Source organism: Musca autumnalis, unplaced genomic scaffold, assembly GCF_047663935.1.
Source record: "Musca autumnalis isolate F117 unplaced genomic scaffold, ASM4766393v1 scaffold_2, whole genome shotgun sequence".
Classification (NCBI taxonomy): Eukaryota; Metazoa; Arthropoda; class Insecta; order Diptera; family Muscidae; genus Musca; species Musca autumnalis.
Genome location: NW_027411755.1, coordinates 250428344 through 250455359, shown reverse-complemented (window position 1 = coordinate 250455359; position 27016 = coordinate 250428344).

Sequence of the window (27016 nt, the reverse complement as noted above, 5' to 3'; positions counted from 1 at the left end):
GGGTGTGTGTGTTCGTTATTCATGAAGATGAATTCTAACGCTACAAGTAACGTTGCTAAGATTATGCTAATATGCTAATACAAAACCACACACAACTCAATCGACATCCTTTTGCTTTTTTTTTGCTTCTTGGTCTACGTTTCCAACTTTAACTCACGCACCTACAGACAGCCACAGACACCACAAATTCACGTCAATTATTTCAGCAATATGACTTATTATGCTTTTGACATTAGCCATATAAAAGGGTAAAAGAAAAAAATCCACAGGAGGATTGTCACATCAAATAATGGTTAGATGAAGTCATGTACTTAACCTCAATAAAATTACGAGCTTTATTGCACTAGTAATAAGGGTCCTTATAAATTTTTGTAATTCCCAAAAAGCAACTTCTACAGTATAAATTCTACTTAAGCTCTGCTACAATAGAAAAACTGTTGCAGGGCACGGTACTCTTGAATCAAATTTAAATGGAAGGTGCTTACACCTGGGAAGTTTTTGCGGATTCTGAAACTTCAAATTTCATAGATGAGAAAAATTAAAAAAATCGCCGGAGCGCTTTTTAAATAAATCGCGATTCAAGTTGACATTTTTAGGGGTTTTTTAGGTTTTCACGATTTTGTTTAAAAACTGCAAGTCCTATCAAAATAAGAAAGAAGGACATTTTGTAGCTATGAAAATTCTCTACAAGATTGATCTTCGCGGTATTTTCATAGGTTTAACCATTTTTGAGATATTGAAGTTCAAATTGGGACAATGCACTGACAGTATCGCCCCCTTATAAAACAATGTCATGAAGGGGGCGCCTTAACTAACTTTTAATGAAAACCGCTTACACAGAGGAATTTTTTGTGAATTCTGAAACAGCAATGTTCGTAGATGAGAAAAATCCAAAAAACAAGAACAAATCGCTGGAGGGATTTTGAAATAAATCGCGGTCAAAATTCACATTTTAAGTTTTTTTTTTTAAGTTTTCAGATTTTGCTTGGAAACCGCAAGTCCAATCGAAATGGAGCCAAAGAAAATATTGTAGCTGTGAAAATTCTCTGGAGAATTGACTTTATGATTTGTTCTCAGGCTGTACCATTTTTAAGATAAAGAAGCTCAGTTTACATTTTAGGTTTTTTGTTAGGGTTTCGCGTGTTTGCTTGAATACGGCAAGTCTTATCGGCATGGGACCTGAGAAAATTTTATAGCTGTGAAAATTCTCTACAAGGCTGGCTTATGTAATTTTCCTTAGGTTCTACCATTTTTTTTAGAGATATAAGTTTAAGTTGTGAAATTGCATCCATGACATTGTTTTATAAGGAAACGATACAGAATTGAATGAATTTGAATTGTCCCAATTTCAACTTCTAACTCTGGACAAATTCGCTGAATTTACCATTTTATAAAAATAAAAATATAATTAAAAATGTTATATTTATAATTATATGTATTTAATTTGAATTTATTTATCTCTGAATTTATTTATCTCTGAATGTATTTATCTCTGAATTATTGTGAATTATATCTATCTTGAATTATCTAAAAATTGTATTAGAATAAGTAAAATGAATTGTACTTATCCTAACAATTACCTTCGTTAAGTAGTCATGATCTATATTGCTTTCAAGTTCTCTTTTTAACGAAGCTTGTCTAATTTGAAATCGTAGCTTACCAAGTGCAAACATCATTGTAATAAATTCACTTCTCACACTCACACCGACTGGTAAGCACCTCTCCTCAATCTCATTGTTTAATAAAACCATTATTGTACGTTTTATAACGTTTTAAGAAAATTGCTAATTGGTTTCATTTTCTCTTCTCTTTTTCCTAATTATTCCTCATTGGCTATGAGGAATAATTCATCAAGTTAAAAACGCCAATACAGTCCACTCAGCATTGTTGGGGCATTTCGTTGAAGTTGCATTTGACTTACCGTTCTCCTCTTACTTACCTTCAGCGGAATCCAAGAAGCCTACATACATACTTACGCACAAATCCATTTGCTAAGAGCTCAATTTATTCAATATCTCAAAAGTTGTAAAACCTACGAAAATATCATTAAGGTCAATCTTGTTGAGAATTTTGATAGCTAAACAACCCCCAAAAATGTCAACTTGAATCGCGATTTATTTAAAAAGCGCTCCGGCGATTTTTTTTGTTTTTTTTTATTTTTCTCATCTTTGAACATTGTAGTTTCAGAATCCGCAAAAACTTCCCAGGTGTAAGCACCTTTCATTTAAATTTGATTCAAGAGCACCGTGAGGGAGCTTACATTTCGAAAAACTAAAAAAATGATACCTTCAAAATACCGAAAATCTGGAGATAAAGTTCTAGAAGATATATCAAAACCTGGACTTATACCGACAATTCTCTACAGGAACGACCATTTTATACCGAATTTTCCACATTTCTGTAGGATAATGTAGCTTAAAAACAGAAAATCGGGAAGTAACGTTCTATGGCGCCTATATCAAAACGTGGATAGATTGGCCAATTGAACTACCTAGTTCACTGTCCTAGTTCAAAAGCGTATGTGTAACATCATACAAACTAACGTGTGATATATATGAACAAACTGTGTATACTTAAGTTTGTTCATATAAACGACCAGTGTCCATTGAACTAGATAGTGAACTAGGTCGTTCAATTCTTCAATCGACTTAGAATTTTATGATGACAAAGAATATGTATACTTTATGGATGCTTTATACACGGAATGAACACAGTCCATTAGAGCTTTCGAAATATGTTTGCACCTAAGCCAAAATTTTGAATTTTTTGGGGATGCCTGATATATAAGAAAAATTTATGATGTGAAAACTGTTTCTAATTTTAATTTTTCATCATTATACAGTCGCTAATGTATGACACATTTGGAGTTTTCTTTACGATATTTTCCTTTGCAGAAGAAATGCAGTGAAATTAAGTCTCCGCCTGTGTGGGTAGATATTGAAAGTTTTTATTTCGGTACATACGACACTAGCACATCCTCCTGCAGAGACCAGCAAGGTAATCTGGTAACTGATACAGATAGTGTAATAAGGATATGGAAAGAGCATTTTTCCAAACTGTTGGTATCCAATAGTAGCGAAGGCGATGAAGATCCCAGAAGATGGTATTGAATGTATACCACCCGGCCAAGATGAGGTAAAGGCAGCAATTAACCGGCTGAAAACTAATAAGGCAGCAGGCGCTGATGGCCTACCAGCCGAGCTGTTTAAAACCAGAGGCGACACGCTGATAAGGTGTATGCATCAGCTATTTAGCTCCATCTGGCAGGAAAAACGCGTACCCGACGATTGGAACCTGAGCATCCTGTGCATAAGACTTTATGCTCCAATTATAGGGGCATAAGTTTTCTCCCTATCGCCTACAAGATAGTGTCAGGGATATTGTGCGAACGACTAAAGCCCATGGTCAACGAAATAATTGGACCATACCAATGCAGCTTTAGACCTGGCAACCCCACCATTGACCAGATATTTACCGTGCAGTAAATCCTGGAGAAGACCTAAGAGATGCAGATCGACACCTACCACCTTTTTGTCGATTATAAAGCAGCCTTCGACAGTCCGCTTCGTTCAAAGGTATTCCAAGCCATGTCTGAATTTGGTATCCCCGCAAAGCTCATTCGGCTTTATAAAATGACTCTAACTGACACAAGATCTTCAGTTAAAATAGGAAAGAAGTTGTCCAAAGTATTTTGTACCACAAGAGGTTTCAGGCAAGGAGACAGCCATTCATGTGATCTTTTCAACATCCTACTAGAAAAGGTTATACGAGATTCAAACGTCAAAAGAAGTGACACAATCTACACTAATATCCACATATTACATGCTTGTGCTGATAATATAGACATCATGGGACGATCAGTAAAAGAATTAACCGATACCTTTATGAAGGTCGAAGAAAAATCTGCTAAAGTGGGTCTGGCGGTAAACGGCGAGAAGACCAAGTTGATGGTGTCGACGCGCAATGCGTCCATTGAGATCGGACCAACTGTTGAAGTTGGTTCCTATAATTCTGAGGTAGTAAAAGACTTCGTATACCTCGGCACCGCCGTAAACACAAGAAACGACATCAGTTGTGAAATAAAAAGAAGAACTGTATTGGCCAACAGATGCTACTTTGGCTTAAGTAAGCACTTCATAAACAAAGCCACAACTCGTCAAACAAATATAACAATTTACAAAACACTGATCCTACCCGTGCTGATGTATTGTTCCGAAGCCTGGGTACTTGCGCAAGCAGATAAGGCAGTGCTTGTCGTGTTTGAGAGAAAAATTCTTCGAAAGATCTACGGACCGATCTGCGTTGACGGCGAATATCGAAGTAGTGAACCACGAGCTGTATCTGCTATAATAATGACATCAATATAGTTAAACGTATCGAGATGCAGCGATTGCTTTGGCTAGGCCATATAATAAGAATGAGCGATGATGAACCCGCTAAAAAAGCGGAAAAATACGAGCCACATGGCGGTGCACGCAGAATTGGCAGGCCAAAGAATAGATGGCGCAAACAAGTCGATGAAGAGGTGACAAGCCGCGGTATTCCAGAAAGCGAAGCACTAAACAGAAAGAATTGGAGATCGTTTCTTAGTTCGGTCTATGGAACAAATGTTCTGTAGTGGGCCAGCTAAGTAAATAAGTAAGTACCTGAAGGAGTAGACCTATATGGCTTAACTTCGAACTTAATCTAGTTTTAAACAAAATAATACGAAGACCGAATCGGCAGATCCGTTCGAGAATTATATTGCGCTCCAACCACTACACACGGTGTGATAGGGTTTTTTGCAACTATCAGGCTGTTTTCTCAGGAAGTATGGACTTTCCCCTGATGAAACTGTTACCGTCGTATTGGGGACAGTGAATACAAGTTGCTACAACAAAAATCCGAGTAATCCGAGTGTGGGAATACCCGAAGGAGTGGACCGGTTGAGACCATATTGGAACCTCATCTAAGTATGTTACATATTTTACCATATGCAAAGTATCGACTGAATCGGTTACTCCCTTCAAGAAAATGTTTACATTTATTATTTATTTCTTCAAACCAAAATTTCCACAATTTTAAGACTTTTTATTAAGAAGTAACCTAATAAAATCTCATAAATATCAAAAAACGGGCAAAATCGGGTTTTGAAACCTAGTAATACCAATGCAGAAGACTTTCAGTAATTTGTTCTAGGTGGCAAAATCGCAGCCAAATACGGCCAATTTAGTATAAGTCTATATGAAGTGAGTTTAAGAAAAATAAAATATTTATTTCTGACTTTTTGTGTTTTTTGTTCGCTACCCAAAATGTTTAAGCTATATTATATATGAAATAAATTCCTCTCGCAATTGCCAATCTATCCCATTTTACAAATATATTTATATATTTGTTTTATTTTTCCGCGGTTTTAAGTACATTGAAATACGCCTTACAATATATACTTTTTTAGTTCTTCTTCGAAATTCTCACTCTGACTTCAATTTAAACCGCGATAATGACGCTATTTTGAAAAATGTCATTCATATTAATAAATTTTGACATGTTCTTTTTCAATGCCAACTAAAAAAATATTATTATTAAAAGTTGCAAAATCGACTTTTTGCCTCAAAAACAGGGCAAATTACCTATAGTGCGACGGTACAAGTTTCATCAGGGGCAAGTCCATACTTCCTGAGAAAATAGCCTGAAAGCTGAAAAAATCTATGACACTGTGTGCGTAAGATAACTCTCGAAAGGATCTGCTGTTTCGGTCCAAAATGTGTATTTTGTGCAAACTAAGTTTAAGTTCGAAGATAAGCCATATCGGTCCACTCCTTCAGGTACCTCCCCCACAAAAGTTCAAACATTTTCGTAAAAATTGTGCGTACGATAACTCTTGATGGAAGTGACAGATTCGGTCCATACTTTACACATCCTAATATATATACTAGGTATATGTCAAGTTCGAATATAGACTATATTTGTCCACTCCGTCGGGTACCTCCCACACACATTTTTGAATAAATTCACTTTAAGACCTGCTCTCGGATCACTTTTATTTTTGATGAAACAACTTGCATTCGCTGCCTCAATTACGACAGTAAAAGTTTTTTCAAGGGCAAGTCAATACTTCTTGAGAAAAAAGCCCGATAGCTGTAAAAACCCCCTATGGCACCATATGTAGTGACTAGAGAGCTCGAACCGAATACTGCCTTCGTCCACACTTTGGATATCGTAATATTTCTTCGAATATTAAATGAAATTCGAAGTGGAATGGAGTGGACCTTTCGATACCTCCCCCACAAAAGTTCGAAAATATTCGCTAAAATGGTACTCTAAATATTGCCGAAACTCAGTTTAAAAAAAGCCCTATCTATCGATATCCCCGCAAAATTTTACGCTTATATACTATCCATATTGTTTTGAAAGCCCCCCAAAATAAGTTTTTTTTGGAAAAAAAGTATTTCAATCCACATAGGCTGAGGGTATATCTCTGTCGGCAATGTCGACTGATACTTTTTTACTTGTTATTCTTCTCATCTATGAACATTGCAAAAACTGTAACTGTGTAAGCACTTTTCATTTAAAGTTAGTACAGCCGCACCCCGATTATGTTCCTTCATTGCTCATTGTGAGCACTTTGTGCATGAAAAGAAGTGGCAAAGTAAAAAAAAAATTAAAGTCACTTCTTATTTCACTTCCAAAAATTAAAATGTATACGAGTTTTCGGTATTTCTATAACGAAATTTTCCCGAGTGCTACGTTATTGGAGAAGTTCTACTGCAGTAAAAAAATTAAAGCACAAGTGCCTTTATTCTTCACATCCCACAAAAATTATTCTACATTATATTTGGCTAAATTTTACTACTTAAACAATTATTCCTTTCACTTTATATTGTTCACATTACCATAGTTGTGGCTGTTTATTTGGAACACCAAATAATATGTGCTGCTTCGGGTGACGCTGTCGTGTAATGTCATGTTAAATCTCCATCAAATGTGCATTCTTGCATTTAATGCATTGTTATCGGTCGGAGCTGAGAGACTTGTTGCGAACGTCAGAGTATATTTGATGTAATTCAACTGCAATATTTATAGCGAAAGAGATGTACTCCGATTGCATATATGGACTACATATGAATATAACATCGACAAAGCATATTGTTATGTAAATGTGTAACAGAATATTTCATTGCTCCATACACATGTAGATAAAGTGCATAGTTGTTGCACAACATTTTTTTTTGTTTTGCTCGAAATACATTCGCACCATAAATGCCGGAAGACGTAACCCACAAAACTAAAACTTTACACTGTGCAACACAAAAATTATTAACTGTTGTATGGTTATAGTTGACCTTTGGACTGAAATTTTCTCTAAGTTTTGGTTTGGCTTGAGGTCAGCAAATTAAAAACATTTTATTTTGTTTTTAATATTATTTTTATTTTCCGATATTTCGGTCATCTCCGACAACCATCATCAGGGATTTAATCTTTAAAAAGAACAAATTACATTTTTATATAAAAACATTAACAAAGAATTTGTTTTAATCACAATAATTACATTTGTTTTATTTTGTAATCACTAAAAAATTACTTCCTCATCTTTTCACAAATACTTTCCAACTAAAGTTTTTGATGTTTTTCTATCAAGTTTCTGTAGTTTTGCGCACAGTGGTCTGTGTCTGTCTTGTAATTCATCCGATTTTCTGCCGGAACATTTATTATGTGGAGCATTTCTAGCATAAATCTTCGCTTGTAGTTATTTTCTTGCGTTAAAATGTCCACATTTTTGAAGTTAGGAGTGTGTCCTGTAATAGCACAATGGGCGGCAAGTGCAGTTTTTTGTTCCATAGGTCTGTTTTTTGTTTTCTGGTCCGACTTATGTGCACTTAACCTAGTTTTAAGCTTTGATTTTGTTGTCCCAACATATACCTTATGGCATATGTCGGACCCGTCACCATTGCATTTCACTTTGTAAACGACGTTAGACTTGTCTTCTGGTGGAACTTTGGACTTCGTACGACTAAAAAAGTTGTTATTCGTATTTGTACTTTTTAGTGCCAGCTGAAGGTGTTCTTTGTTATAAAGATTAAAGTGAGAGAATCTTTCTGAAAAACCTGGAACATATGTCGCGCGTTTATATATCTTAGGGGGTTTTTTGCTCTTTATTATCCTTTTTGAATCGAACTTGGTTGATAAGATCTTTCACTGTTTTATTGGGGAAATCATTCATTTTTAAAATATTTCTGATTTTAGTTATATTTTCGGTATGAAATTGTTTGTCGCTAATGTTTAACACTCTGTGGATAAAGTTGGTTGCAGTATTTATTTTATTTCCCCGTGGATGTTTGGAGTTGAAGTTGATTAATCTTCCCGACGATGTGGGTTTTTGATACCAGTCTAGTATAAGTTTATTACCTTGTCTAAGTACTAAAGAATCCAGGTATGGTAATTTGTAATTGAACTCACACTCCATGGTGAAACGCAACTGATTATTGTACTTGTTTAGAGTCTCTAATGTGTTTTGAACCTCATCCGTTTTTATTATACAAAATATGTCATCGACATATTTTGTTAGGAATCTTGGTTTTATTGTTAGCTTTTCCATTGTGTCGTCAAGTAGCTTCTCCATCACTATGTCGGCTATAATGGGAGAAATTGGAGAACCCATTGGCATCCCTTTCAATTGTTCGTATACTTTATCGCGGTATACAAAGTATCGAGAATCCTTTATGCAGAGTGTCAGGATTTCTATAAAGAGATTTATAGGAATATTCGTATGTTCCTGGAGAATATACCACTTTTCTTTTATTGTATTAATGGCCAAGTTTACAGGAATACTTGGAAACAACGATATGACATCGAAGGATATCAATATTTCGTTGTCGTCAATGTGCTGGTGATTTATTCTGGATTTGAATTCTACAGCATCCTTTATGTTATATTTGGACTCTATAGTCAAATGTTGAAGAATTGATGCCATATACTTGGAAAGCTCGTACGTTGGAGAGTTAATGAAGGAACAAATTGGACGTAATGGAGTTCCTTCTTTGTGGATTTTTGGCAATCCATATATTTTTGGGGGAATTGAGGTTCTCTTTGAAAGCCTGTTCCTCTCTGTCTCACTGATCACGTCTAAGTCCAATAACTTTTGGACCAATTTATTGCTCTTTTCTTGTAATCCAGTAGTCGGATCCTTTCTCATTCTCCTATATGTGCACATGTCCATGAGTATTGCGTCCATTTTTGATTCGTAATCCGTTTTCAGCATCGCTACTGTCTTTCCTCCCTTGTCGGAGTTAAGTATTAATATGTGCTTGTTCTGTTTAACGAATTTTGTAGTTTCGCCCACTGTGCTTAGTATAAATCGATCTCTTTTTCCTATCGTTGTGTTTCTCATGTGTTCGTTAATGAGTGTTATGAAATTGATTCGTGCATTTTCTTGTTGTTCTTTGCTCTCTAATGATTGGATGCAATCCTCTCCTTCAGCGATAATGTTGAACAAGGGAAACGTCGACTTGGTAGTTGGCAATGAAAACTTCGGTCCGAGTGAGAGCAACCACTCAACATTCGAAGGTATGTCAGTGTTCGTAATATTGACGAACCACTCCTTGTTATGTTGAATATTGAGTTGACAAAGGTGTTGTTGTTTTAACGAACTTAATTTATTGATGTGTGTTGTTTTTTGTTTTGTGATTTGTGTGTTAAGAATTGTATTCTCACTCTCTATGAGTAGTTTAAAGTCCTCTTCGTCTATGAGGCGAGTGAGATGATCTTTCGTGTTGGATAGTATCTCTTTGGTCAAGTTTGACTGTTTGTGTTTTTGTTGTATTACAAGCTTGAGAAGTTTCATGTGGAAATTGTAAATGAGTGTGTCTAAAGAATTTTTTATATTGGCTGGTATTGTGTTGTTGTTTTCAAATATATTGTATATGTTTTTGGTTGTGTTGAGGATAAAATTTGGAATGATGCCGGCTTCCTTGCACTTGATGAGGAAAGTAGTTGTTGATCTAATGCGTGCTGATTGCCTGTTACTTTTGGCATATTGTTTAATAATATTTTGTGTGTTATTATTATATTTTTGTTTTATGTTTTTATAGAGATGCATGTTGACTTTGTCTTTTTTGCGGCGTGCCTACCGTGTTTTAATTGTTGTATGGTTATAGTTGACCTTTGGACTGAAATTTTCTCTAAGTTTTGGTTTGGCTTGAGGTCAGCAAATTAAAAACATTTTATTTTGTTTTTAATATTATTTTTATTTTCCGATATTTCGGTCATCTCCGACAACCATCATCAGGGATTTAATCTTTAAAAAGAACAAATTACATTTTTATATAAAAACATTAACAAAGAATTTGTTTTAATCACAATAATTACATTTGTTTTATTTTGTAATCACTAAAAAATTACTTCCTCATCTTTTCACAAATACTTTCCAACTAAAGTTTTTGATGTTTTTCTATCAAGTTTCTGTAGAAAAAAAAAAAAAAATTATTAACCATATTCTGACACCGCAGTGTGATAGGACACCAAAAGAAGACACGTGTCTCGCCGGTTTTCCCTATCTCATCAACTTTCGCGGTTATAGGCCTCCAAAGGTTTGAGGCTTTGATGTAGAAAGGGTCATTTAGTCAGGACTATATCTTCCAAACCGTTAGGAAATTTGAATATAACTCGGAGGCAAAGTTATAGCTCTTGTCTTAAAGAACAAAAATTGTGAACACATATAACCCATCAAACTTCATCTGCAAGGTCAAAATCGCCATGGTCAAATTTCTTTTAAAATTTTTCTCAAGTTTTGTTATACAGCTTTCAAACCGATCAAATTTGAAGCAAACAACCAACTACAAAAATGTACTTCAAATTTCAATAAACATCTTTCTAGAATATACGAACTCTGTAGAAACGGAACTTAATGTTCAAAATAGCAAAACAATTGTGATTTTTATCCTCTTTTCTAGGATTCTGCTCCATATTTATTAAACCGTTCAAAATTCAAAAAAACAATCAACTACAATAGCGTAGAAAAGGCATAAATAAACAACTTTCTGGAACATGCTAAATGTCTATGAACGGTTCTTAATGGTAAAAATAGCAAAAATATTTTGAAAATATCAAATTTTTATACTTGTTTCTCCGACTCTGGTCCAAAGATACGCAACCCCAACCACAAAAATGTATCTAAGATTTCAATAAACAACTTTTTAGAACATATGAAGATTCTAGGACTGATTCTTAGGGCTGAAATTCACGAACAATTAAATTTTTTTAACATTCCCCATGCTCAGGTTTGGAAATAACAAATTGTTAAAAACTCAAGGAAATTTGAAAGGTTTGTTATTTACGGACCTGAACAGGAAAGAATGATCTAAAATAATCGAATTTTGAGCTTGAAGAATCGTTCATAGAATCTTTATTTGTTTTAGAAACTTGTTAGTTGAAATCTAAGGTACATTTTTGTAGTTGACTGTATCCTTAATTTTTGGGCGGTTGCGTATCTTTGGACCAGAGTCGGAACAAAAAGTATAAAAATTTGACATTTTCAAAAGATTTTTGCTATTTTTACCATGAATAACCGTTCATAGATATTTCGCATATTCCAGAAAGATGTTTATTGAAGCCTTTGCAACACTATTGTGGTTGATTGATTTCTTGAATTTTGAACGGTTTAATATCTATGGAGCAGAAGACGAGAAAAGAGGAAAAAAATCGCAATTGTTTTGCAATTTTGACAATTGAGACCTGTTCTTTCAGGGTTCGTATATTCTAGAAAGATATTTATTGAGATCTGAGATACATTTTTGTAGTTGGTTGTTTGCTTCAAATTTGATCGGTTTGAAAGCTGTATAACAAAACTTGAGAAAAATTTTAAAAGAAATTTGACCTTGGCGATTTTGACCTTGCAGATGAAGTTTGATGGATTATATGTGTTCACAATTTTTGTTCTTTAAGACAAGAGCTACAACTATACCTCTAAGATAAATTCAAATTTCCTAACGGTTTGGAAGATATAGTCCTGACTAAATGACCCTTTTTACATCAAAGGCTCAAACTTTTGGAGGCCTATAACCGCGAAAGTTGATGAGATAGGGAAAAACTGCGAGACACGTGTCTTCTCATTTTTGGTGTGATACTGTGGAGTTAGAATATGGTTATTATAACATGACTCAAAAAATTACACACAGTGTTACAGGAGAAGCAAAAAACGTTATAAAATGAAAACGGTGTTATAAAATAACGAACATTTTAGGTATCGTGTTTTAAGACAGAGAAGAAATATATTTTTGGAAAAATAATTATTTTCTTTTTCAGAATTTCAGAAGCTGTGTGTTACGTCTTTTGGCATAGTATTTTTCTGAAATCCCAAAAGACGTAACCCACAATTTATTGTAAAGAAACTAGTATAAATGAAAAATTATAATCAAATTAGAACTGACTTATTGGCCTGCGCGGTTAAACGAACTTTAAACTAGCAACCTGAAGGTGTTGGATTCAATTCCCAGTCTTAACGGTGATATTTCAATGGACCACATTTAGGTGAACTGTTTTCCAACCAGCACTACAATTACTTATAACTTCAAGTGTATTAGACGATATTTAAAACATCAGATCCAGAATATTATACATATTTATTGTGGTATTTCAGTCAATTTATCGACAAAATATAGTTAATATAAATTAAGTGATGTGTAACACTATAAATGTAACTCTTTATTCTCATAAAGAATGTTGACATTAATGTAATAACAATCACTTGGAACTAAGTGTTTTAAGTCTAGCAGGTGCTGAAATTTCTTTTTTGAAACTTTAAGCCTCTGTGCGTACATCTATGGAGAACCCACTAACCTAAATTCTCCGGAAATTGTATGTTACACCATAGGTTGATAAGAACATTTTTCGGCAAACTTACACTATAATCGTAGTTGTCTTTAAAAACATCTTTGTGTTAGACCGACGAGAATTTTGAACATATTCGGTTCAACGTCTCATAAGACTAGTCACGTACATCAGTTTTTGTTGTCATTTGTCTTGTATTGCCTTCAAAATAAGCACCTACTTTTGTCCGTTTACTTTATATTGTTTTCATGTTTTTGTTGTTCTATGGAGCTTTATTTAAATCAGGGCATAGGTCGGTCTTCATGTTGTGACATGCATGTCATAGCCAAAACCCAGGTTTGGTATAATGTCGAATGTTTTAATAAAAAAGTGATTGAAGATGATGTCTGAAGGGGAAATATCAAAAATTCCCACAAATATGAATTTTGGTGCAAAAGTTATTCGGGTTACAAAAACAGCCTAAAGTTAAAGTTGTAGGTTTAAAAATTAGCAACAAGAATTGTATTTATAATTATTAAAACAGAATTACCATTCATGATATATCGTCATCTGAGGGTCAAATAAAACATATGGAGAAATAAGCCGCATAAAAGGCGAACTTGGTAAAATAACCACCCCATGTGATAGGCATTTCTATAAGCTTCCGAACGACACCCACTTTGTAGTAATAGGTTCAGTAGAACTGGGTCTAACCCGGTTTTTAAATCAGGACTTTCAAATAACCGGATAACCGGATCCGCCATAAAGGAAATTAAACATTTTCGTAATCAGCTCAATATACCCTCCCTCTGGCATTATAATTGCTGCAAAAATCAAAGACTAAATTGTGTGTACTGCTGTTTAATTTTCAAATAATGTGGGTTACGCCTTTTGCGTTTTATGAAAATTACAGTATGCTGTTACGTCCTTTGACATAGGATGGCTATTTTTAAACGTAGACGCTTGAAATGTTGCCAGAGCATATTTTAGCTTAATGTATCAGATTCCATCAAAAAACGAATTTCGATTTTCATGTGAGTTACGTCTTCCGTCATTTATGGTGATGATATATAATATTTCAATTATTAATTTTTTATTTGGGAATTTTGCAGCAAGTTTTTCGAGTTATTGTGATTTAATGAAGGTGCAAATAATCCAGCGATGGAGAGATTATGTATGTGATATACCGTGCCGAATCTATAAAAAAGACATATACGTATATGCATATAGTAGCTGCTAAAACAACAACCAAGTCGATTAGAAATCTATTTCACATTCCGCTAGAAAAACAAATATTTTGTTTGTCAACTAACTAAATTAATTGTATTAAATGTATTAATTATTATTATATATTCCGCAACTAGCCACATTACTATTTTTCAATCAAACAACATTCATATGTAGTTACAACAATTGCAAGTTGACTCTCATTGTCACAGAAGACCTAAGCTTGCTCAAAGAATAAACATTAAAACTCTTCTTAAGGTGTGACCCCCACATGTAAATTTCAGAAATATGAGAAGCATAGAATATGTGGTATAACTTTCAAGTCGATCGGAACAAAATTGACAGAGATATGAGTGTTGGAAGGGAAAAATTCATCGTCGATCAATTTGTATGTAACATACAAACTTAAAACGTGTTTGTCTCGAAATGACATTTTGTAAACGGTGCCAACTCTAGCTCATATAATTGTGTGAGATTATCAAGAACATCAAAAACTAGCCCTTCATAGAATTTATTTTTAAAAACTTTTTTGTCCGTTTTATGATCGGAAAATGTCAGTTTTTAAGCCAAAAATTGAAATTTTGATTTTTGGGCCCACTATTTCCGTAAAACATATGATATAAATATACGACGATCGGCTAATTAGTTTTCGAGCTAGAGTTGGCGCCGCAAAACGCTTTAATAAAAACAGGGATTGATAAATTGTCAATTGACAAACTACGTAATATTTTTCAACAAGAAAAAATTCAGAAAGTAGATTAAGATGTGTTCTATCAGATGAAAAAATCATCTACTAAAAGTTTCATAGTTTTCTTGAAAAAAATTCATGAAAAATGTCTTTTATTTGGCTTTACAACTAGGGGTCACCGCTTAAATCAACTAAATTACAAAAATTCACTGCTTACAATTCCATTTATTTTTTTATTGAATTTCTTGCAGTAATGAATTTCCTCATTCTTCTTCTTATTCTATGTATATTGGGTTTGGTGAGTGTTGCTAAGCGATTCATTTATGGCCTTCGTTAACATATAAAATATTAATGATGCCGATGGTGATGATGATATCCATCCTGGTATATCATTCACATCGCATGCACATATTTCCAAACAAAAACACACGAGCTTCTATGGATTTTTTCCTACATTCTAAGGTGTGTGTGTGCGTGTGTTTGTAAATGTGTGAATGCATGCGTCAGTGTGTCAGGAATTTCTTGTTTTTGTTGGTTTGCTTGAGAGACAAGATAATTTTGACTTTTAGCTAATTGACTAATCAGCTTCATTTACACTAATGAGGTAACATCTGTAATGATATACCCGGGCAAACGATGAACAAAAAAAAAGAAGAACAATGGCAAATTAACTACCAAACAAATGTTAACACGTTTCACCTTAACTTCTTAACATAACACAACAACAAAACACGAATTTGATCATGCCACTAAAATTATCCGCAGCAAGACGATATATATGCTTCGTTGCCAAATAGGTATGCCTTATTGAGTCTACTGTTCATACGCAAAGGAGAATTTGGCAGCCAAGTCTAAGAAAATACCCACACACAAACATATGTACATTAGGGCTATAACCAAAAAAATACCACCACATAGCCGTGTAGAGCATGGAAAACTATTATGAAATGCGGTGTCAATTTTTCTCTATCGCGAAAAAAGTTTCCGCACCAAATGCATGCAAGTTCAGAAATGCATTTTTTAATTTTATCTGTTATAACAACATATTTGTTTTTCATTAAAATTTTTATTTTTTTGTAGTCTAATTTAAAATCATTATCAAAGCGTTCTGGACCAATTTGATCTCAAATCGCGCCATTTCGGAGCATATTAGGAATTTTTGACACTATTGCAATTTTTGGTTTTTCTTTATAAACTCGTGAATTTTATGTTTATATTTTTTGTACCTATCGGACAAGAGAATTTGGGGTCATTTGCAACGAATTCGCGAAAGTTATAGGCTGTTTTTGTTGACCTTGCCTGTGAGAATTGTATTCGTTTTCTACAAAAATACAACACCAGTACCATGTGGGGAATTTTGTCCTAATAATGAAATCGCGTTTCTAAGATCGATTCGATGAAAAAAGTTTCAGCACCGACCGCAATTACTAAAACCCTTTTGGTATTTTTTCTACTTATAATTTTAAATTTGCTTTGTTTGAATAAATATTTATAGACAAAAATACATTTCTCACAGGCAAAGTCAACAAAAACAGCTTGTAACTTTCGCGAATTCGTTGCAAATGACCCCATATTCTCTTGTCCGATAGGTTAAAAAAATATAAACGTAAAATTCACGGGTTTATAAAGAAAAACCAAAAATTGCAATAGTGTCAAAAATTCCTAATATGCTCCGAAATGGCGCGATTTGAGATCAAATTGGTCCAGAACGCTTTGATAATGATTTTAAATTAGACTACAAAAAAATAAAAATTTTAATGAAAAACAAATATGTTGTTATAACAGATAAAATTAAAAAATGCATTTCTGAACTTGCATGCATTTGGTGCGGAAACTTTTTTCGCGATAGAGAAAAATTGACACCGCATTTCATAATAGTTTTTCATGCTCTACACGGCTATGTGGTGGTATTTTCGATATCTGCAAAAAAGTGCAAAAAGTTATATCCCTAATGTACATATGTTTGTGGAAGTTCTTAGTCGATTCTAATGTTTCCATTTTATGGCGTTCTTAAAAGGAAATTCAAGCACCTTCAGTTCCGAGAAAAGTCGATGCTTGGAAATTAAAGAGTTCCTGACAAAAATGATTTGATCTGTGACCATTCAGGGACATTTGTATGTCAAAGTGTATTGCACTTTCCGTAACAGATACAAAAATATATTTACATTCATACATATATTATATCGGGCGACGTAGGGGATGAACAATACCAAGGAACGGTTCTGACCGGCTTTAACATGGCAAAGTCCAGGATTTATCTTGGTCCCTCTTTCATCTCAAGTGGACACTGACCTCCCCGTGGTGTCACCTGGGGTAGCTGCCTTTAACAGTGAGCAAAAACGTGCCGAGCGTTCACCCATAAGAACGTTAAAAGCTTGGGTATGGACGCAGGGTTAGTAACCCTCCCCTAGAAAAAGCAGCCTACTATGAAAAAACACAAGAAAAACAAATCCCTCAAAAGTTGGCGACCTCCGCAGACGTTTTAAGGACCATGATCTGCGAATCTGCACCTGGAATGTTTGCATTCTTTATAGAGAACGTAAACTGCACCTTCTCTATAAACATTGGCAGATTTACTTGAAAAGTACAAGGCCGACATTACTGCCATACACGGTACGATGGAATGGGAAAGGCGTCACAACAACACCTAAAGGTGACGCACTGTATTATAGCTGCCATGACATAAAGCATGAGTTTGGTTGCAGATTTGTAGTTGGTCGGAGGTTAAAACACATTGTCTTCAGCTTCACACCAGTGAGTGAAAGACTTGCTACAATTTTTACACAAACAATTTTTATATCAAAACATGGAAGTTAGCAGCACCAGATTTAAACGTCTCGACATCCATAAGGGCACCTGGCTGTCTCCAGATCAGAAAACAAGAAATCAAATCGAGCGTGTTGGATGTGCGTTCGTTTCGAAGAGCAAACATATATTCGGACCACTACCTTGTTGCAGCAAAGGTACGCACCCGGTTAAACGTAGCAAACAAAGTGCGAACAGACACAACACGAAAGTTAGACATCGGTAAGCTGCAATCACAACAGATAGCTACAGCATATTGCACTCAACTAGCCCAATTGCTTAATCAAAACACTCCTCATCCCGATAACATATCAGCGCAATGGCAAAGTATTGCCGACTCCATGCAAACAGCCGCAAAATCCATACTTGGATACCAGAGAACTCCACCAAGGAATCAATGGTATGATCAGGATTGTCGTGAGAAAAATGCGGCATATATTGCTAATTTACAATCCGCAGCAACGCGTAGCACACGAGAGAGATATCGGGAGAGAAGAGAAACGTCTTTTCCGCAGGAAAAAGAGAGAGATGGAAAAGCAGGAGTGTGAAAAAATCGAGATGTACAGGAACCAGAATGAAGTCCGAAAATTCTGCCAAAGAGTCAAGCATCAAACTGATGGCTTTGGTACAGGCACATCCTCCTGTAGAGACCAGAAAGGCAATTTGGTAACTGATACAGATAGTGTGCTTAGGATATGGAAAGAACATTTTTCAAAACTGTTGGTATCCAATAGCAGCGAATACGACGAAAATACCACAGACCCAATCCCAGAAGATGGTATTGAATGTATACCGCCCAGCCAATATGAGGTAAAGACATAAATAAATCACCTGTAGAATAATAAGGCAGCTGGAGGCGATGGCTTACCAACCGAGCTGTTCAAAACCGGAGGCGCGCACGCTGATAAGGTGTATTCATCAGCTAGTTAGCACCTGGCAGGAAGAACCTGGCGATATCCGAAGCTTGTACCAATTGGCATCTTCTTCCGATAGTTATCCTTCCCAATACCATGGCGGCTGGTTCTTTGGTTCATCTTAATTATTATAGTTGTATTTATATCTCATTTTTCACAGTTCTCTCTTTTACTACTTTTATCACGGGAACACACATTATGTGTTTGTGTTGTATATTTTTAACCATGGTCGCGGCAAAAGATTTCGGCCTGCCTGCTCCGAGCTCTTTTGGTCGTGCCAGTATAGAAAAGAACCGAGGGGTTTTGGATGTGTTCCGTTTGTCAGATCCACACTCAACACATGTCAACACCGGTGAGATGTAATTGATGTAGGCGAAGGGTACACTTCCAATGCTGAATTACTGCAATAAGAGTTTAGACTATGGCAGCAGGGGACAACACTGTCAGAGCAAATTTATAGCTCCATATTTTGCACGCATCTAAAAGGATAAGTGGAGGTTGTCACAACTCATCAGACATCACCTGGTCCGTTAAATGATGTATTCTAACAACGCGTAATTTACCTTCTTCTTCTTTATTTGCCGATCCGTATTCGGATTTTGGCGATCATACAATTACAAATTGAATATTTTAGATGTATATATAATATCTATTGTGTAAATTTAATCTGCAATGGTGAGCTCTCTATTCCTCGCAGCATTTATAAGGTTGTTTTCATCTGGCGTATTTGTCCAATCTAGAATATTTTTTATCCATGACATTTCTCTTCTTCCTCTTGGCCTTATTCCCTCAATTTGGCATTTTATTATGTTCTGGATGATTGAGTATTTTTCGTTTCTCATTATGTGTCCGAAATAAGATGTTTTCCTATTTTTTATGTTGGCAAGCAGCTGTCGTTCTGTGTGCATTCTTCGTAGCACTTCTTCATTTGGTACACGCTCTGTCCATGGAATTTTTAGAGTTCTGCGATAAATCCATATTTCAAACGCGTTCAATTTATTTTCGTCCGTTGATTTTAATGTCCATGTTTCGGCAGCATAAATGTTGATGTCATGACTTGTTAATGTTTTATAATATTTGAAAAAAGATTGTCTGGCTACTTCAATTCGGCACATTATTTCCTTTGACGCATCCCATTGGTCATTTATGAGGACCCCGAGGTATTTAAAGTTCCTTACCCGTTCTATTTCATCATTTTTTATTATGAGCGATGTGCTGTTTTGGTTATTTCTCCTACTTATTACCATATATTTCGTCTTCTTAATATTTATTTTTAGACCGTAAAATTCGCTTTTTTCATTGAGTAAGGTAACTAGTCTCTGTAGGCCATGTAGACTACTGGCAATTAATGTTGTGTCGTCAGCGTATCGTATATTATTTATTACTTCAGAGTAGTTTAGCCTTACACAAATTTGTTCGTTTTCTACTGCTTCTTGAAATATTTTATTGGAATATATGTTGAATAATAATGGTGAAAGGATGCATCCTTGTCTAACGCCTTTGGATATTAATACAGTGTCACTAAGTTCTCCATCGACTTGAATATTTGCAGTTTGCTGCCAATAAAGGTTTTTTATGCATCTTATTTCTTTTTCTGCTACACCGGTATCAATCAAAATTTCCATCAATTTTTCATGCCTGACCGTGTCGAAGGCTTTTTCGTAGTCGAAACATAAGAAAATATCTTTTTGGGCATCTCTGCATTTTTGGATAAGGACTTGAATACATAACAGTGCTTCTCGCGTTCCCATGCCTTCTTTAAAGCCGAATTTTGTCTTACCCATATATGCCTCACACTTGGGGTATATCCTTTTGTGTAGTATTTTAATGAATATTTTTAGGACATGGCACATTAGACTAATGAGTCTGTAATCACCGCATGTTCGGGCATTTGCTTTTTTTTGGTATAGCTATAAACGTGGACTTTAGCCAGTCATTTGGGTATTGTCCTGTGTCATAAATATGATTGCAGAGTTTCAACAGTAGCTGAATGTTGTTATCTTCTATTAATTTCAGAATTTCAGCGGGTATTTCATCAGGGCCGGCGGCTTTTTTATCTTTCATTGATTGGATTGCTGATTTAATTTCGTCTTCGGTGATCGGGTTTCCTATCATTTCCGATTCGGTGATACTGTTATTTTCTGGTCTTTCATCGTCAGTAAATGTCGTTTTAATATATTTGTTTCTTTCCCATCGCGATGGGAGAAAAAAATGAACAAAAAATAACTCCTTGGCTCAAACTATATTGCTTCAGATCTTCCGATATCCTAACCTATGAGAGTAGTCATTTTCAAATCGTGGAAAAGCTGATTGGCAATCGTACTGAAAATTTACAAATCACCACTTCAGAGAGCTGCCTAGAGGAATCCTAGAGTTATAGTGCGAAGAAGAGGAGGAAGTATCGCAGCAAATTACGATGGAAAATGTTGAAGATGCCAACCGAAACGCGAAATCGTACAAAGAGTATTGGCCCCACGGAATCATAATATACCTCATACCTCTGCAACTGGATGAACCCAGGAGTTCAGTATTTGACAAATTACCTGAATTTAAGTTAGGCACCCATATTGTATCAGATGACTCCTGCAGAGGCGCATCATACAGAGCATTTTCTTTTCCGTTGCTAGTAGCAAAGATTTTAGAGGCACTACGGCACCTCATTATGAGAAGCTGTTTTCCATGTCACCAACATCAGCATGGATTCCAGAAAATACACAGTACCACAACAACATTACACTGCATATCCAAACATATTAGGCGAGGACTAACCCGGAACATGCATGTTCCCTTCAGCCGTGTTTGAAATATAAAGTGAAACAAGGAAGGAGGAGTTCGCCAATGTGGGGTGTAATCTCCGAACTGCCTAACCTCAACCTTTTTGACAATACACACCCTCTAACGGCATAGAGATCGTAATGTGTTTGGATGATTGTACGATCTTGGCGTCGGGTCCTATTGTCGATCACACACTGCTGCCACACTGTTTACCATCGAGACGGCTGAAGTGAGGCTCCTCCCAAACATATTGGTTGACGGTGTCCTGCATTCGACAGCTGTCATAGCTATTTGCGACAAGATTAGAAGTAGGAACAAGATTCTCAATTCGCGGGCCGGCAGCAATTGGGGTGCTGACAAAAAGACCTTGTTGACCTCTTATAAAGCAAAAGAGAGATCAGTGGTAAGCTATTCGTTTCTGCCACAATCTTTCTGGCTGGTTTCTCCCACGCAGTCACGCCAAGAGAGATCTGAATGCTTTAGAGAGACAGACATTTAAATATATTAACATGAACCTTTGGATCACGAGACTATCAGGCAGGCATGGATATCATTAACACTGATGCAGTTGCGCAGACAGTACAAAGGTACAGTTTGAATGTCGTACTCGGATACCATCCCTACATCTATCGCAGCATAAGAACGTCGGCTACCAATACATATGCAATTGGATTTCGCACATTTAAGATCCGAATGGTGCAGCCGCCTCAATTCGTAGTGGGATCGAATTGTCAGCACGATGTCCTGCATGTGGACTGGACCACACATTTAATTTTTAATACGATTTTTATGGACGCAGCCTGTCCAATTTGCAACATTTTTGAATATAGACATAGAAGAACAAGAAAACTGTGATCATACACAAATGAACATATCCTCGTGGCTACAACAGAATGTCACAATGTTATAACGAGGGTTTTAACTAGTGCTGAAGTAAGTTCAGTCGCTGCCAGGATCAACTCAAGGATCCACAAAACCTTAAGGAAAAAAACGAGTTATGATGAGTTAATTTCTTTATTATTACCTCTCTTGGTGTCTAAATAATGAGACACATGTGGACGTTTGAGTATTTTAGACTTATTTATTTGGTACGACTATTCGTCTCGGCAGGGTGGCTTCGTGTGGTTACTGTAAGGCTACAGTCTTCAGTGGCTTTGGCGGGATCGTCTGAAGTTTCCACAGTGGTAGCAGTCGGCCCGACGGTGTTCGGATGACAGGAGTCGGCCTTTGGAAGTATTGGTTCTCGTAAAGGTGGGGGACTCGGCTCGTATTGCCGAGTGGAAACGGGTTGATTATAGTCGGTGTGCTGACGGCACTCGACGTTGGAATCGAATTGATGACGCTCGGCTACAATAACTGTGTTGACTGCGGTTCGGTTTGATATAATGTGGTGAACAATACTCGGCTTGGCTTGCTCGTGTTTATGCCCCTCGGCTTGAGGAATCGGGTGGGTGGCAGTCGGTATAGTCGGCTCTAATAGGCGTGCTGATTACCCTTGGCTTCTGCAATCGGATTAATGGCCCTCGGCTCGGTATCACCGTCAACGGTACTCGGGTTGGTGGCACTCGGCTCGGTGTAGTCGGTCTGGAACGAGAAGAGACGATTGAATAATTTCGAAGCGAACGAATCGCAGGAACCAAGGCCTTGTTTAAAACTGAAGTATTTAGCTAGGGAGTGAAATAAAGTGATTGAGATTTATTTCCCCACAGCTTGGAAAGTGTCGACATTTCTTTACACCGGAGTAAAATAATTCTATAATATCGGTTACAAAACAAGATTCGATATTTCGTGATGAACGTATACCAATGGCAAGTGGACCTTTAACGGAAATTGCCATAGCACGATAGGGTGGGGTATACTATATTTAGCTGGGTAATGTAAAACTAAACTAATACCATATATAACATGTATCGTTACTAAGTCTTTCATCAGAAACCCAGAAGACATCGACATGACCTTTTGCTGGAGGTCTTCTTATTGAATCCCTCTAGGTATGTAATTGAAGACTACATGTTCTTTTTTAGAAGGCGAAAAAGTATTCTTTAGAAGATAACTTTCTCGTCTGCTTTTGGAGTACCACAGAACCAGTAGTTTCTCCTAAAGAATAGCAAAATCTTCTTATACAATGCCATAACCTTAAGAGCAATAATCGAACAAGTTTACAGACATCAATACTTCTAAAATTTTTAACTGTGTACCATGGGAAAATGGTATTTTCAGAAATACCAAATAAAACTTTTAACCACTTAATATTAGAGTTGTGTCGTTCATGAACGAACTGGCTCAAAGAACGATTCCGCGAAAAGAACGAACGGATCCATATCCAGCTCATTCTTTTATATCGTTCATTTAGATCCCCAATGGACGAGTCATTGCTGCTTACAAAATTAGCAGCATTGGTTTTGCAGTCAAACTCTAAACTAACGCTGCGTTAGCGCAAGCAGCACAAATTTCCACACAAAACAAACAATGATTCAGAAAGCTACTCTCGCTCAGTAACTCACCTCATTCAGTAGCACATCTCGGTCATATCTTTCTTTTGCATCATTCGTTCATCTGGTTCTTTCATATCAAAACCACCACCACTACGTTCAGAAACAAAACCACCCCCATTAGCACACAAACCAGCAAGTAACACAAATGTTCGTGAACGAACATCTTCAAAAGAACGATTCGGTGAAAAGAACGACGGAGTCATATGTAGCAGAGAACGAACGACTTCAAAAGAAAATAACACAGTCAAATGTATTGTTGAACGAAAAAGAGCCAAAGAACGAACTAAACGACCCGGATCTTTTTGGTGAACGGAATGAAAAAGATCGATCCGCTTAATGAACGAGATTGCCCAACACTACTTAATATAATATATCAATGTGTCCCACGTATTCACGACAAATTGACACAAAAATCCATCCATCTAATGGCAGTTATTATTCATATTTACTTTAAATTTGCATATCAAACTTTTTTTGTTATATGTTATCCTGCTTTTATTTTCTGTTGTTGTTGTTTGTCATTGTTTGATTTGATTTCTATTCTCCTATGCCCGAGAATTTGTCACAGAGTTTCCGCTTCAGTTACCCCACATTGTTATCCAATACCCTCTTCCGTAATTCTCAGATAACCTCTGAGTTCCATTTGACATTTGTTCAAATTCCCACACTTGTAATGCTTGTCGGAATAGAATTCTTCTTCCGGCTAAAAGGGGGTGACAGATGCAGACAGGGATCGGAGAGAGGCCCTGGATGCTCAAACACTAACGAATGGTAGGTTGGTTAAGGCAATGTTTGTGTTTTCAAAGGCCTAAAGGATTTTCTATTTGTTTTTCTTTTAAATTTGTTGGCGTTAGTGTTGTTGTTATTTGCATAAAAGTCCATTAGAAATATTCCAAAAAATAAATAATGAAATTTGCAAAAAAAAAATTAATGGAAAGAGCAAAACAAAAAAACTAAAAGTGGACACAAATACAAACAAATGTCAACTGATATGGAAATTTTTTTAATGGAACAATATTGATGTTGTTAAAATTTGGAGTTTACGGAGGGAGGGAATGCCACGACACATTTTCATACATATTTATCATTTACCCAAAGAGTAGCGTAACTAAAAAACGCGTTTTTTAGGTTAGCAACTTATATTTTTTCTAAAACTTATACTTTATCTTGTGTCAAATTTTCATGCTGATATCTCTAAAACTCATCGAGTTACAGCTCATCTACTACTGGTTTGGCACAATTCAACAAAAAAGTTTTTTGAGTTTATGAATCACATAAACACTTCAAATCATATTTAACACTGAATGGTTAGCTTTTTGCAAAATATGGCCGAAGTAGTTGTTTTATTTTTATGTAATAATCGTTTTAAGATGGATGGTTAAATTTCGATCGCCTACTTAAAACGCATTTTTCTCGAGACTCGATTTTTTGAGATGTGTCACTCTTTGAGTAAATGAGCGATATGTATGTATAATGTCACTAGGAGAGAATATAACGGTTCGAGACAATTTGTATTTCCTATGAACTATTTTGTCAAATAACTGATTTACATATTCTGCACATTATACGTGACGTTGGGGGCTGATAAATACCAAGGAGATGACATTAACATTATGGTCTTCACATGACAAAATTTTCGTAACTGAGGCAAACTCAAGCCAAAATGTCAAGAGAAAAAGATTCTCATGCAGTTTGTGTGTTAAGTGCAGTACACATTGTCAGTTTTGAATGTCGATATTTTGCAGTTATCGATAACTGTCCAACCGTCCAGCAACCACAAAACATTTTGTGGTTGCATGATGAATAACAAAAATGAACGGCCACACTAGCAAGCACCAACAAAGCTGTCATTCAAAACTGGCAATGTGTACTCAGCTTTAAATAAATATCAAACATCGACTTATACATACGTTGTTCCAAGAAGGTGATCAGTGATACAAAGTACGTCAGCTACATTGAGAAAGTGTAGGGTGCAAAGGGCTCTACAGCGTACTTCGTGAAATATAGAAAACTACTCTCTAATATTATTTTCAAAAAGCTAACAAATCATTCATTCAACTTGAGGTCCCAAACAAACGTTGACCACAAATAATTTAAAACATATAATATCAGAAAAAATATATCAAAAATTCCTACATCATCTATGATATACCACTATGATATACCACTATGATATACTTCACTCCTTTAACTACTCCAACACCTTGAGGTTATATATTAATTTAAATAATTATTATCATTATTCTCAACATATGCTTCAAATATGTTCTTGCTTCTACCAAAGTTTTGATTAGTTTTCAGTTCTTCATATTCATATTGCTATTTCTCACTATTTACAAACATTTAATCATCGTTTCCAACTTTTCTTCATTAGCCCAGCTTTGGTTTGGTTTATTACCGTCGTCATTCTTTAGTTTAAACTTTGTATGGGAAATTTTGCTAGGAGAAACCTCTGTTAAAATTTTCTTTCATTTTAAACTTTTCTCATATTCTCGTTTTTATCCCTGTTAGCCTGCTGCCAGCCCATCGGAATTTGTGAACACAAATAAAGTTGGGGAACTTAAATCATGTAAACAACATAGTTCACCATATGTGGAAACGTATTATTTTTTTCATCATCAAATTTTCTGTGGTCGTTTAAAATCTTAGAGCAAAGATGTTGCAAAAGATTGGAGGCAATACTTTTGGGGAATACTTTTTATTGCTAACAATTGTTTGGAGATATGAAGGAAAGGTTTATGTGCTAATTAAGTTGAGAAAGTTTGAAGAAAACAATTAGAGATATGTTTTTATACTGTACTTTCCGAAAGTTTTTTTGTATATGTAGGAGATACCGTAGAACCCATGGACCGATATGGTTCACCGTCGTACTTAATGTATGTATGGATAAAATATTAAGAGGTTAAAATTTGGAGCAAATCGGTTCGAGAATTATAGTATGTACCAGACAGGCCGATAGACGACCGGACATGGCTAAATCGAGTCCAAATCATCTGGCATAGATTTCATCTAAACATACAGGGCCTTTATTTCGCTGAGTCAAGTTATAGGCTGAATAGAACTTGTATCGGTATTGCTCAGTTTATTCTCTAGCTTGAGTTTAACGATTAGATTTCTTTCATTTTACTACAATCGTTTCACTTGTGCACCTTTCCTAACCTATTTCATTATGAAATAAACAGCAATGTACAATTGTGGAGTGAAAGAGTTATTGGAAATCCAATAATTGTTGTTGTTGTTGTTGTAGTTTGCCCGCAAGCATCAAATTTAATTAAATAAATTTGTAATGAGTTATAATAATTTTTAATAATTGTTCCACAAACATCCCA